Source organism: Perognathus longimembris, chromosome 6 (assembly GCF_023159225.1).
Source record: "Perognathus longimembris pacificus isolate PPM17 chromosome 6, ASM2315922v1, whole genome shotgun sequence".
Classification (NCBI taxonomy): domain Eukaryota; kingdom Metazoa; phylum Chordata; class Mammalia; order Rodentia; family Heteromyidae; genus Perognathus; species Perognathus longimembris.
In genome coordinates this window covers 11,782,987-11,795,001 of record NC_063166.1, presented here as the reverse complement: position 1 = coordinate 11,795,001, position 12,015 = coordinate 11,782,987, and the positions used below count along the sequence as shown (strand labels likewise).

At 45.7% G+C, this 12,015-nt stretch overlaps 1 protein-coding gene across 4 annotated transcripts in view; it reads left to right on the top strand.

Moving 5' to 3' along the window:
* The first annotated feature begins 489 nt into the window (after positions 1-489).
* Positions 490-12,015, top strand: part of Znf76 (zinc finger protein 76) — a 34,144-nt gene continuing 22,618 nt past the window's right edge. For 2 of the 4 annotated variants that reach the window (XM_048347903.1, XM_048347901.1), the window contains exon 1: positions 490-783. The gene's annotated coding sequence lies outside the window, so the exon portion shown is untranslated. The remainder of the gene's footprint in view (positions 784-12,015) is intronic. The other 2 variants (XM_048347902.1, XM_048347904.1) reach the window with 2 other exon arrangements.

Sequence of the window (12,015 nt, the reverse complement as noted above, 5' to 3'; positions counted from 1 at the left end):
CAGCTTCGTTTCTTTCTCCCTAGTCCCAGCCAAGTCGGGGGGGGGTGGGTTTTGCGGGCATCAAAGCAGGAGGCTGCCCAAAGTCCGCTTCAATAACGACCCCGTTAGTACCTGCGATTGCTTCCTCGGAGGCAAGGCCCGCCGACGCGCCCTTTAAAGGGCCCCGGGCCGAGCCAGCCCGCTCGGGGTGGGAGGCGAAAGCCGCGGGGATTCCGCTTTCTTCACAACCTGCGGGTGGTCGGACTCCTGAAGCCCACCTACCCGAGAGCCGGAGGGTGACGCCCGGCCGGCGGGACCGCCCTGCCCCGGCCTCGGGCCGCAGGTGAGCAGAGCCCCAGAGCCCGCCAGGTAGCGGTCCGGGTTGCTACGGCGACGGTGGCGGGACGCGGCGGGAGGGCGCCGGCCCGGCGTCGTGACGTCAGCGCGCCCTCCCCGGGCGCTCGGCCTCGCGGGCCTGCGTCACGCCGGCGGGGGGGCGGGGGCGCGGGGCTCGGCGGGGCTCGGTTCGGAGCCGGGCTACCGGCGCGCTGAGGGGGCCCCGTCCGCTGCGGCGAAGGGAGGGCGGGGTGGAGCGTACCCGGTACTTTCCATACGGGTTCCGGGGCGCGGTAGAGGCGCGCCGAGAGCGGAGGAAAGCGCGGCGGCCCTGGAACCTGGATATCGCGCGAGGCAAGCCGCGCGCGGGCGGGCGGGCTATGGCGCAGGCGGGTTGCGGGGCCGGCGCTGGTGGCGGGGCCCGGTGCATGGCGGTCTGTCGGCGGAGTCGCCCTCGGGGGCTGTCAGGTTGGTGGCTGCGGGAAGAGTGGGTCCACCGTGCTCCAGGCGGGAGGCCGGGCGGGCGCAGGGCCCAGGGAAGGCCCCGAGCCCGGCGTGCCCACCCTCCTCCTGCCCTTGCCCCGCGGCCCGGCCACTGGACGGCGGCCGGGCCTCTCCCCCTCCCCCCCCAGGGTCCGTCCCTGCCCCTCAGTCCCACCCCCGCTGCGACACCTCCACGACTCCCAAACCCCACCCCGTGACTGTGCCCGCCTCCACCTGTGTGACCCCGCGGCCCACCCCCTGACCCTAAGCCGCACCAGGTGACCCTTAATTCCTACTCTAACTGCTAACCTGCTCAGGGACCCGCCAACCCAGTGATAACACACACACACACACACACACACACACACACACACACACACACACACACACACACACACACACACACACACACACACACACACACACACACACACACACACACACACACACACACACACACACACACACACACACACACACACACACACACACACACACACACACACACACACACACACACACACCGCCCCCAGTTCTAATACAGTGATTCACACGGCTCTGAGATCCCCACATCCTCCCTTAGTGACCCCCCAAACTATCCCAGGCTCCCCACAAAGTGAGTGACTCTTCTCAAGCCTCTTCTGCCAACTCACAAGCCATACTCGAATAGTTTTCCCAATCAGTCGTCCACACAACTAATTATTTTTGCCCTGTAACCTTATCATTCTCAATCCCATGTTATAGTTTTGTCCTAAAACAAAAACAAAAACAAAAAAAAAACGGCCCCACACTGATCCCTTTCTACCCTTACCCCCTCCCTTCAGTGTCAATCAGCACATGAATTACTACTGCCCCACAGCGCCATGGTGCTGAGGTGGACATTGAGATAAATATGAAGTAGCAATAATTGGAGACATCAGAATTCTGGGTTGTGTTGTTCCAGGTTCAGTTTCAGAGCCTGCCACTGTTGTGCTTTGGAAACCCGAGAGAAAGGCCCTTTCTTACTCTGGATCTCAGTTTCTCATCCGTATTGTGATATGGTTGGGTTAGATCTCAAGAGTTGCCTTCCAACTGCAACTTTGCAATTCTCCCTCAAGATAACCATCACAGTCATGCTTGTATCCCCCAAGCTTAGGCTTGTAACCACATGTCAGGGTTTACTTGTTTTATAACTCTTCTTCATTCATTCCAATGATCCCCTATACTCTTTTTTTTTTTTTTTTGGCTAGTCCTGGGGCTTGAACTCAGGGCCTGAGCACTGTCCCTGGCTTCTTTTTGCTCAAGGCCAGCACTCTACCACTTGAACCACAGCACCACTTCTGGCCTTTTCTATATATGTGGTGCTGAGGAACCGAACCCAGGGCTTCATGAATGCGAGGCAAGCACTCTACCACTAGGCCATATCTCCAGCCCCTGATCCCCTATATTCTTAATACTCATTCCCCTTGCTCAGGCCATCAGTTGTGTTGGTAAAGCAGTATATCTGGCAGGTTCAACTTAGGGCACTGAGGTCATAAAACTAAGTCCCAGTCTAATCTAACTCTATCCAGCCCTTCAAGCTATGAGACTTTTGGCATTACAATTTAGCCTAGTCTCCACTTGTGCTAAGGGAAGGTGATGGTGGTGCCTGGTGTAACACACCCAACCCCACTCCTGGCACACAGGGAAACTTGATAGCACTGGGACGGGGGTCTTAATGGTGCTGAGTGCTAGGCATTCACAGTACACATTGTGGCCCAAGCCAGGCACTACTACCATCTTAGAACTCCAATCTTCTCATCTTTGTTGAGGCCTCTTTTTTTTTTTTCTTTTACACTGCTATGATACTGCTCTAATGATGATTGGCCTACTAAGCATCTCTTACAGAGCAAACAAGTTTTATCTTTCAACAAGCCCCAAAGGTAATTGTTCTATCCACCATCATTTTCTCTCCTCCCCCCTCTTCGCCTTTTTTTTTTTTTTTTTTTTTTTGGCCAGTCCTGGGCCTTGGACTCAGGGCTTGAGCACTGTCCCTGGCTTCTTCCCGCTCAAGGCTAGCACTCTGCCACTTGAGCCACAGCGCCGCTTCTGGCCGTTTTCTGTATATGTGGTGCTGGGGAATCGAACCTAGGGCCTCGTGTATCCGAGGCAGGCACTCTTGCCACTAGGCTATATCCCCAGCCCCTGCCTTTTTTTTTTTTTTTTGAGGAATAAATTGAGCTTGAAATTCATACAGCTAACAGAGCTAGGATTTGAACTCACAGTCTCCAAAAACTCTTCAGTATCTCTCTTACCTGAAACTATCCAGTTTCCTTCATCAACCTCAGCCCCAGCTTCCTCATTTTCTAATCATTGTTAAGCTCAAGACCCAACTCATTCCAAGACACACATACCCTGGGACGGGGGGTGGGGGTGGGGGCTTTCTATTTACCCTTTATCCCTTGGCTTGGTGTCTCTCACCTTGCTGTTCATGTCTTTTGCCCCTTAATTCCCTGGGACTCTTGTACTTTAATTTTTTTTTTTTTTTTTGCCAGTCCTGGAGCTTGGACTCAGGGCCTGAGCACTGTCCCTGGCTTCTTTTTGCTCAAGGCGAGCACTCTACCACTTGAGCCACAGCGCCACTTCTGACCATTTTCTATATATGTGGTGCTGGGGAATCGAACCCAGGGCTTCATGTATACGAGGCAAGCACTCTTGCCACTAGGCCATATTCCCAGCCCCACTCTTGTACTTTAAATGAGAGGGAAGATACCCTTCCCCCCCCCCCCAACTCATAGTTGAGGCCTCTATAACAAAAGATAAATCAAGAGAAAAGCACATAAATGCATTTAATATAACGTTCATGTGTCATGAGAGCCTTCAGTAAGGAAATGAAGATCTGAAGGAAAGGTTAAACCTTTGTGTTCTGCTAGGTTTGGTGATGAGTGGATAGTTAAGAAGTACAAGTGTGATCTAATGATAACAAAATTGACTTGCTTTATAAAACTCTTCCCTCATTTCTATTTATCATTCCCAAACTTGGGAAAACATTGTTCAACTTCTCTGTGACCCCTTGTCTTTAAGAATAAAGATGTTCCTTTTGCAGGGGGGGGGGGGCATAGGGAGAGCACTTGGCATACGAGGGCCTTATAATCTACTTCAAGGGAAAAGGGATGGAGATGAGAATGACCTGTGCATTACTGCCAGTTTTCTCAACTTGCCATACTTCGGGGTAGCATGTCTCTCTGTGTGTACGTGCATGTGTGTGTGTAGGCACTGTCTCTTCAGGTTTGTTGCTCAAGGCTAGTGCTCCACCATTTGAGCCACAGTTCCACTTCCAACTTTTTTTTGGAGGGAGAGAGTAGTTAATTGGAGATCAGAGTCTCATGGACTTTTTCATACCTGGGCTGGATTCAAACTGATTCTCAGATCTCAGCCTCCTCAGTAGCTAGTATTATAGATGTGAGCCATTGGCACCCGGCTGGGGTAGCATACCTTGAACCAATTAACCCTAACACCTATCTATATCGTCTGCCCAGATATTCTTGGAGCATCCAGCCCCCACCCCATAATCTCACCTAAAATGTCTACCACTTCATTGACCCTTTACCTTCAATCCTCTGACCCATGTAGCTCTCTTACCCCTTTCCCCCAGGTATCCATGTGTCCATATTCTATAAGACCTGTCCTCGTGTGTATGGGGTTTGAATTCAGGGCCTTGAGCTTGGTATGCAGGTACTTGGATCTACCACTTGAGCTATACCACGGCCGTTTTTCCTTTAGTTACTTTTCAGGCAGGATCTCATTTTTCCTGCTCTGGCAACTTCAGAGTACAATCCATTTACCTATTAGCTCTTGTTTAGCTGGGATCACAGGTGCAAGCCACCACATGGGCTTTTTCCTTGAAATAGGGTCTCACATTTTTGCTTCAGTATATCCCCTGGACACCATTGGCCTCTCTTGTTTATTGGCCTCAGCCTGGGATCATTCCAGTCTCTAATTGTTCTTTGCTTAGTGATTGGATGTGCCCAGCTTCAATGAAATTAATGCCTTCTATCTCAACATGAACACCATCTACAATAACCTATGCATTCCCATTCTAAGGTCTTGCCTCCATAACTCTGCCCACAATCCCCATCTATGGCATTTCCTTCATTTTCATCATTAATCCAAAAATTGTCTTTCCCCTTCCTTCTCCAGCTTTCTCAAAATGTCTTCTTCCCTGTTCCCTCTTTTCTAACCATCAGCATCTCTTTGATCTTTGTAACTGATTACAACGCAGATTCCTCCCCTTCCCAACACTACCCCTTAACTCTCCAGTGCAGCTAGTTCAAGGGGCATGTGAATGACCCTACTGCTGTCAAACCTCCCATTAGCTAGTAGACCTCATTAACCATTTTGGTTTATCCAAAGCCCTGCCTTTTTCTCTGGAAACTTGTGATAGTTTCTGGTAGTAAATCACTTAGCTCTCAGTTTTTAGGCTATTAGGGAAAGTGTTTTTTCCTATTTATTAAGGCACTTGTTGTTTGTACCTTCAGGGTAAGAATGCTTTGAGTGTCAGCATTGAATTAGCCCCAAGGTTTTCCAAGCTTTTGGCAGGACTTTCACTCTCCACTCCTCTCCTCCTGCTGGAAGCTGAATGATAAGTTGAAAATAGGACATTAAAAAAAATCTTAAACTGCCAGGCACAGGTGGCTTACACCTACAGTCCCAGCTACTCAGAAGACTGAGATCTGAAGATGATGGTTTGTAGCCAGTCCAGGCAGGAAAGTCCGTGAGACTCTTTCTCCAATGAACTAACAAAGCCAGAAATGGAGCAGTGGCTCAAGTGGTAGAGAGCACTCACCTTAAGCAAAAGAAGCTCAGAGACAGAAGCAAGGCTCCTGAGTTTAAGCCCCAGAAACTGCACACATACACAAAAATAAGATCCACAATCAAAAGTCTGTTCTGTGGATCACCAAATTCCCAGTCTCTGAAAACGTACTTATTGGCTGTACAGCAAATACAGCATAGAGAGAAACTTCATTTAGGGGAGGGGTGTACCCTGGGGTCTATAAACTGGGTGGATTTAAAAAGGAACTTTTACCCTAGGCTTGTTTTAGCTTTCTTAGAGTACAGAACATATTCTGCCTTTTACTTTGGCCATTTGTGCTCTTTTCTCCTTCCAGCCATCCTTATTACTTCCTTGAGAACCCAGATGCAGGCCTTTATCTTTTGCTTTTTTTTTTTTTTTTTGCCCTGGGGCTTGAACTCAGGACCTGAGCATTGTCCCTGAGCTGTTTTGCTCAAAGCTAGTTAGTGCTCTACCACTTTGAGCCACAACTCCACTTTGGATTTCTGCTGGTTAATTGGAGAGTCTTATGGACTTTCCTGCATGGGCTGGCTTTGAACCGCAATCCTCAGATCTCAGGCTCCTGAGTAGCTAGGATTACAAGTGTGAGCCACCAGTGTCTGGCTACCTTCTGCCATTTTAATCCTTCTCATATTTAGAATATGAAGAGAGTCAGTAAATATTCATTGGATTGGGTTAACCCACTCAGAAATTCTGGGTCACATATGAACAACTAAAAAGCAGTTCATGGCTGTACTTATCTCTGTACTTATCCCTGATTTAGACAGTCTTCCTTTTTCAGCCATTGTTCTTGTGAAGGAATGAGTATAAATGATAGGTCAGAGTCTGTCCTGTATAGACCTGTTCTCAAAAAAAAAACAGCTAAGTGAAATATATTTAGTGAGAGGCAGAGAGTATCACAAAGTAGATGAAAACAAATTGGCAAACATTGAAAATTGTTCCATGAAACTTGGTATACTGTACTTTCTTTGTGTGCATGTGCTGGTTCTGGTGTTTAAATTCAAGGCCTAGGCGCTGGACCTAAGTACTCTCTCTGAACTTTTGCTCAAGGCTAGTGTTCTACCACTTGAGCCATAGTACCACTTCTAGTTTTCTGGTAGATAGGACTCTCACCAACTTTCTTGCCTGGGCTGCCTTTGAACCATGGTCCTCAGATTTCAGCCTCCTGAGTAGCTAGGATTACAGGCATAAGCCACCAATAGCTGGCTCAGTATACTTACTACTCTTTCTGCTTTTGTATATATCAAAAATCCATAATAAAAACTTGGAGGTGGAGTAGATTGATGTGCAAGTGGAAATTTAGCTCTCTTTCTTGAAAAACACCTCAAAGCAAAGTTGCTGCTGTTACTGCATCAGGACTATTATCTAAATTAAATAGTATTTTTAGTCCAAAACTGTAGCCTCTTCTCTTTGTGAAATAGCAGAAGGCTAAATTTAAAATTAATACTCTGCAGAATTCTGTACCTGGTGGAATGAGAATTATAATATCCTAGCAACATGCATTTGTTCTCCTGGTGTCTCCCTGCTTCCTAGTACCAGTTTGGTTTCTGGTGGTAAATAACTGGACTAGACTTGAGAAGGTGAGACAGTACAGGGGAGTCGGGGCCTCCTCAGGGATGGGAAGAGACCACAGCTTGACAAGGGTCTTCCCTGACTGACGTGATCTTTCAGCTAATTGGCAGATTCTAAAGGTATGAATGTTCAGTTCTTCACAGATCCATTCACTCATTTCTGAGAGTACTTGGAGAATGCTCTGTATCATATACTTTTTAGGCACTGATCTTATCTATTGGGAAGTGGATGAGGGAGGACAGACAAAATAAACAAGTAAAATGTATATTGAGAAAATTAAGTGGAGAAGAGATACTGAATGCCAAGATTCTGGGCATTGACACTGTGACATGTTTCAAAGACCATCTCACTAAAAAAGATAACATTTGAGCAAAGACCTGAAAGAAATTAGGTGAGCCAAGGATATATATATCTATATATATCAGGGGGGAGTTTATTTCATTCTGAGTAAACAGCAGGCTTAAAGGCCCTGAGGCAGGAGTATGTTTGGTGTATTAAACACGAGGAAGCCAGCCCTAATAGCTGTGGTAGAGCAAGAGAAGAGAAACAGCTGGTGTTCAGTGGGAATAGATTGCGGGCAGATCACAGATCTCGCAGGTCACTGGCCTTTATTGTGAATTGTGATGTGCTTCTATCCATTAGAAGACTCTAGGCAAGTAAGTGACATGTCTGACTTAGGTTCTTCTGGCTTCTGTGTTGAGAATAGGCTGTGATGGGGCAAGAGTAGGAGGGGCAACTGATGAGTGAAGCAGTGGTCCAGTTGAGAGAAGTTGGTGGCTTAATCCAAAGTAAAGCTGTAGAAGAGTGAGTAGTCTGCCCTCGATCCACTGATGGATTGAATATGGCAAGTAAAGATGTTGAGAATGGCTCCTCAGTTTTGGCCTGAGCAAATGAAGGGTGGAACCCATTTACTGGTGGAGCAGGTTGTGAGAAGAGGGAAACATGGAGTTCACTTTTGAATATGTTGTTGATAAACAGCTGGATATACTAGTCTATTGGACTCTAGTAAATACCTGTTCTCCCAGCACTGGTGTCAGGCTGCACTCTGTTAGTAAGTGGCTTTGTGGGCCTCAGGACTCCTCCAGCACTGGCTGTCTCTTCAACTGCAGAGTTACCACTTTAGCCTAGAAATGAGCTGTCTTTCGAAGCTGATCCGCACTGTAAGAGTTAAAGTTAGTGCTTAGGGTTAATCTGTCTGTGTACTGTGGACATTTTTGGAAACCGCGCAAGTCTACATGGAGTAGTAGAATTGGTGCTAAGATTCCTTCCTTTATTCACTAAATTAATACCCAGAGAATGTCTGCCATGTACTGGTGCTATGCCACCCAAGCTTCTAATGATGAAGACAATAAATCTGCCCTCTTGGAGCATGACAAATGACCCCTGCCCCCTGGTAAACTTGCACAGGAACCACAGGGCTAGAATCTGAGGTTGGTATGGCCTTAGGTAAAGCTTTTCTTGCCATTAGTATGGGAGGAAACTGTGAATGTAGGTGTCAGGTGACAAGATGGTATTTCAGGTGAGTGAAGGTCCCCTAGTTGTGGCTGGGGGAGAGTTCACATGATGATGTTGGGAAGGGCTGGGCAGCTTAGTTCCTTCCCCACTTTCTCAACATTTACTCCTTTTCTAGGACCTTAAGGAACTCGTAGTTTCGTAATAGATGAAATCTGGTCTCAGAAGTTTCAATTAGATCTAATTCATAGTAATTGGAACTGAATCAGGATTCAAATTTGAGCTAAACTGTTCAGTTAGCATTGTGACTAATGGCATAATCATTTGTTATCTATGTGCACGTTCTTTGTTAGGTGCTAATTAAGCTAAAAAGGCCTGCTCTCCAGGAACTTAAATTATAATCATTGTGACAGGAAGTAAGAATGTGCTATTTCCCCCTAAAAAGAGCCAAGTGTTGAAGAAAACAAAAGTGGCAATGGAATCCTTTAACTGCATCTGGAAGCTGATCTGGAAGCTGTCCCCACTTAGCTGTTTATCCCTGTGTCACTTAGATGTCGGTGCTAATTCAGTAATGCCCCTTAGCCACAGGGATCCATCCCCAAACCCCAGTAGATGGCTAAACCTCTGCATGGTACCGAAATCTGTATTATTTTTTCTATACATGCATCTAGAAATGTAATACTTTTTCTTTTAAAAAATTTTTTGGTCATACTTTGGTCTGAACTGTGGCCATAACTTTTGCAGTTTTAGGCAAACAGCAAAACAATGATGAATTTCATTTTTTTCTTCTCACTTTTATGGGTGGAAAATTTGTTTAACCTCAGCATACAATTTTCTGTCTTATTTCAAGAATTTTATTTTGTATGTCAACATGTGGAGAGCGGGCTGGGAATATGGCCTAGGGGTAAAGTGCTCGCCTCGTATCTATGAAGCCCTGGGTTTGATTCCTCAGCACCACATATATAGAAAAAAGCCGGAAGTGGCACTGTGGCTCAAGTGGTAGAGTGCTAGCCTTGAGCAAAAAGAAGCCAGGAATACTTCTCAGGCCCTGAGTTCAAGCCCCAGGACTGGCAAAAAAAACAAAAACAAAACATGTGGAGAGCTTCCTTATTTATATCTACATAGTGTGGGAGTTCCATATAGAAAGGCTTTATGTTACTTGAATTCTTTTGCTGTTAATACGCAGGCATGTCATCAATAATTTTGGATATATAACATTTTTCATACGTGTGTCTACCTGTAGACTAGATGTGAAGTTGCTGGATCAGATGGTATGTTTTTTTTTTTTTTTTTTTGGCCAGTACTGGGCCTTGAACTCAGGGCCTGAGCACTGTCCCTGGCTTCTTTTTGCTCAAGGCTAGCACTCTGCCACTTGAGCCACAGCGCCACTTCTGGCCATTTTCTGTATATGTGGTGCTGGGGAATCGAACCCAGGGCCTCATGAATACAAGACAAGCACTCTTGCCACTAGGCCATACCCCCAGCCCTGGATCAGATGGTATGTACTACATAATTTGGCTTGATATTGCCCAACTTCTCTCCATTGTCCCAGTGTAGTCTCCCAACAGTTCATGACTCTATTTCCCACAGCCCCCTAGACATTGTTTGCAGTTAAGAAGGTAACAGATTCCCTGAAGATCAATATAAGAAACTGAATCATGTGGTCCTACTACTACCTTCTTTCATAGGACAAAACATTTCAAGAATATTTTGAACAATATCATTAAAAAAAATGTCTGCCTCTGGTGATTATAGGGAAGAAAGGAAGAAAATCCCTAGAGGATGAAGTTCCCTACATCAATATTTGTGCTAGCATGAATTGGATAGGAAGCAGGAACTAGGAGAGATGAAGGAGGAGGGAATCAGGAAGGCTGTGGCAAGGGTAAAGGAAAAACCCAAGAAGGGAGGGACTGGCAATCAAGCCACAGATTTATCATAGAACTACCTCTCAGTTCAATGCTGGCATCATTACTTTAACCATTTAAAAAGAATCATACTGCTTGGAGCACAACTATCCATTTCCTTTTGTTCACTTGGAGTTGATCCAGGTATTACCTGGATGAATATTAACCTTATGTATTTTTTCCACTTATAATTAATTTGTTAACTCCCTGTGAACCTAGATGGTCTTCATGGTTCTTGTCTGGAACATTTTTTTTGTTTGTTTTTGTGCACTGTTTTGTGGGATGAATTATGAGGACAGGGTTGTTGAATCTTGAGTTCTTCCTATTTTGTATTAAGCATTGACTGTTCTCTTAGGAGCCCAGAGCAACTTCCAGGGAGATCATCAGCAAGGCACACTTGTGCCTCTCTCTCTCTCGCCAGCTTCAAGTGTTAGATTTTTTTTAAATTAACTGTTTCTTCAGTGGTTTTATTTATTTATTTATTTATTTATATTTTTTATTTTTTATTTTTGGGCCAGTCCTGGGCCTTGGACTCAGGGCGTGAGCACTGTCCCTGGCTTCTTTTTGCTCAAGGCTAGCACTCTGCCACTTGAGCCACAGCGCCACTTCTGGCCGTTTTCTGTATATGTGGTGCTGAGGAATCGAACCCAGGGCCTCATGTATATGAGGCAAGCTCTCTCACCACTAGGCCATATCCCCAGCCCTCTTCAGTGGTTTTAAATTTACAGAAAAACTGAGCAGAAAGTTCCCATACCACTTTATTATTAACACCTGGCATTGGATAACCCTAATATGATTACATATTATGTAATGTATATGCATGCATTATTAGTAACTAATGTCTGTAGCTTACATTAGGGCTTCCTCCATGTTGTATATACTCTGTGTTTACCCTTTAAAGCCCCCCCTCCTTCATTCCACCTGTTCCTTCCCTTTCCTTGAATATCTAATAACTATTGATCTTTTTATTGGCGCTATAGTTTTGCCTTTTCCAGAATGTTGTACAGTTGGAATCATGTTGTATGTAGCCTTTTCCAACTCAACTCTTTCATTTAGCAATATGAGTTTAAGGTTCCTCCATATTATTTTTCATGGCTGTATAGCTCATTTTCTTTTTGCTGAGTAAGTACTCCATGTGGAAATGTACCACAGTTTGTTTAGTGAAGGACATCTTGATTGCTACCAGTTTTTGGCAAACATGAATTAAGCTGCTTAAGCATTTATATTCAGGTTTTTCTGTGGACATAAGTTTTCATCTCATTTGGGTAAATAGCAAGCAGCATGATTGCTGGATCATATGGTAAGAGCATGTTTAGCATTGGAAGTAACTGCCAAACTGTCTTCCAAAGTGGCTGTTCCACTTTTGTAGTCCCCACCAGCAGTGAGTGAGAGTTCCTGTCACTCCACATCCTTTGCCAGCCTTTGATGTCAATATTCTATATTTTTATCCTTCTAACAGCTACATAGTGGTATTCATTG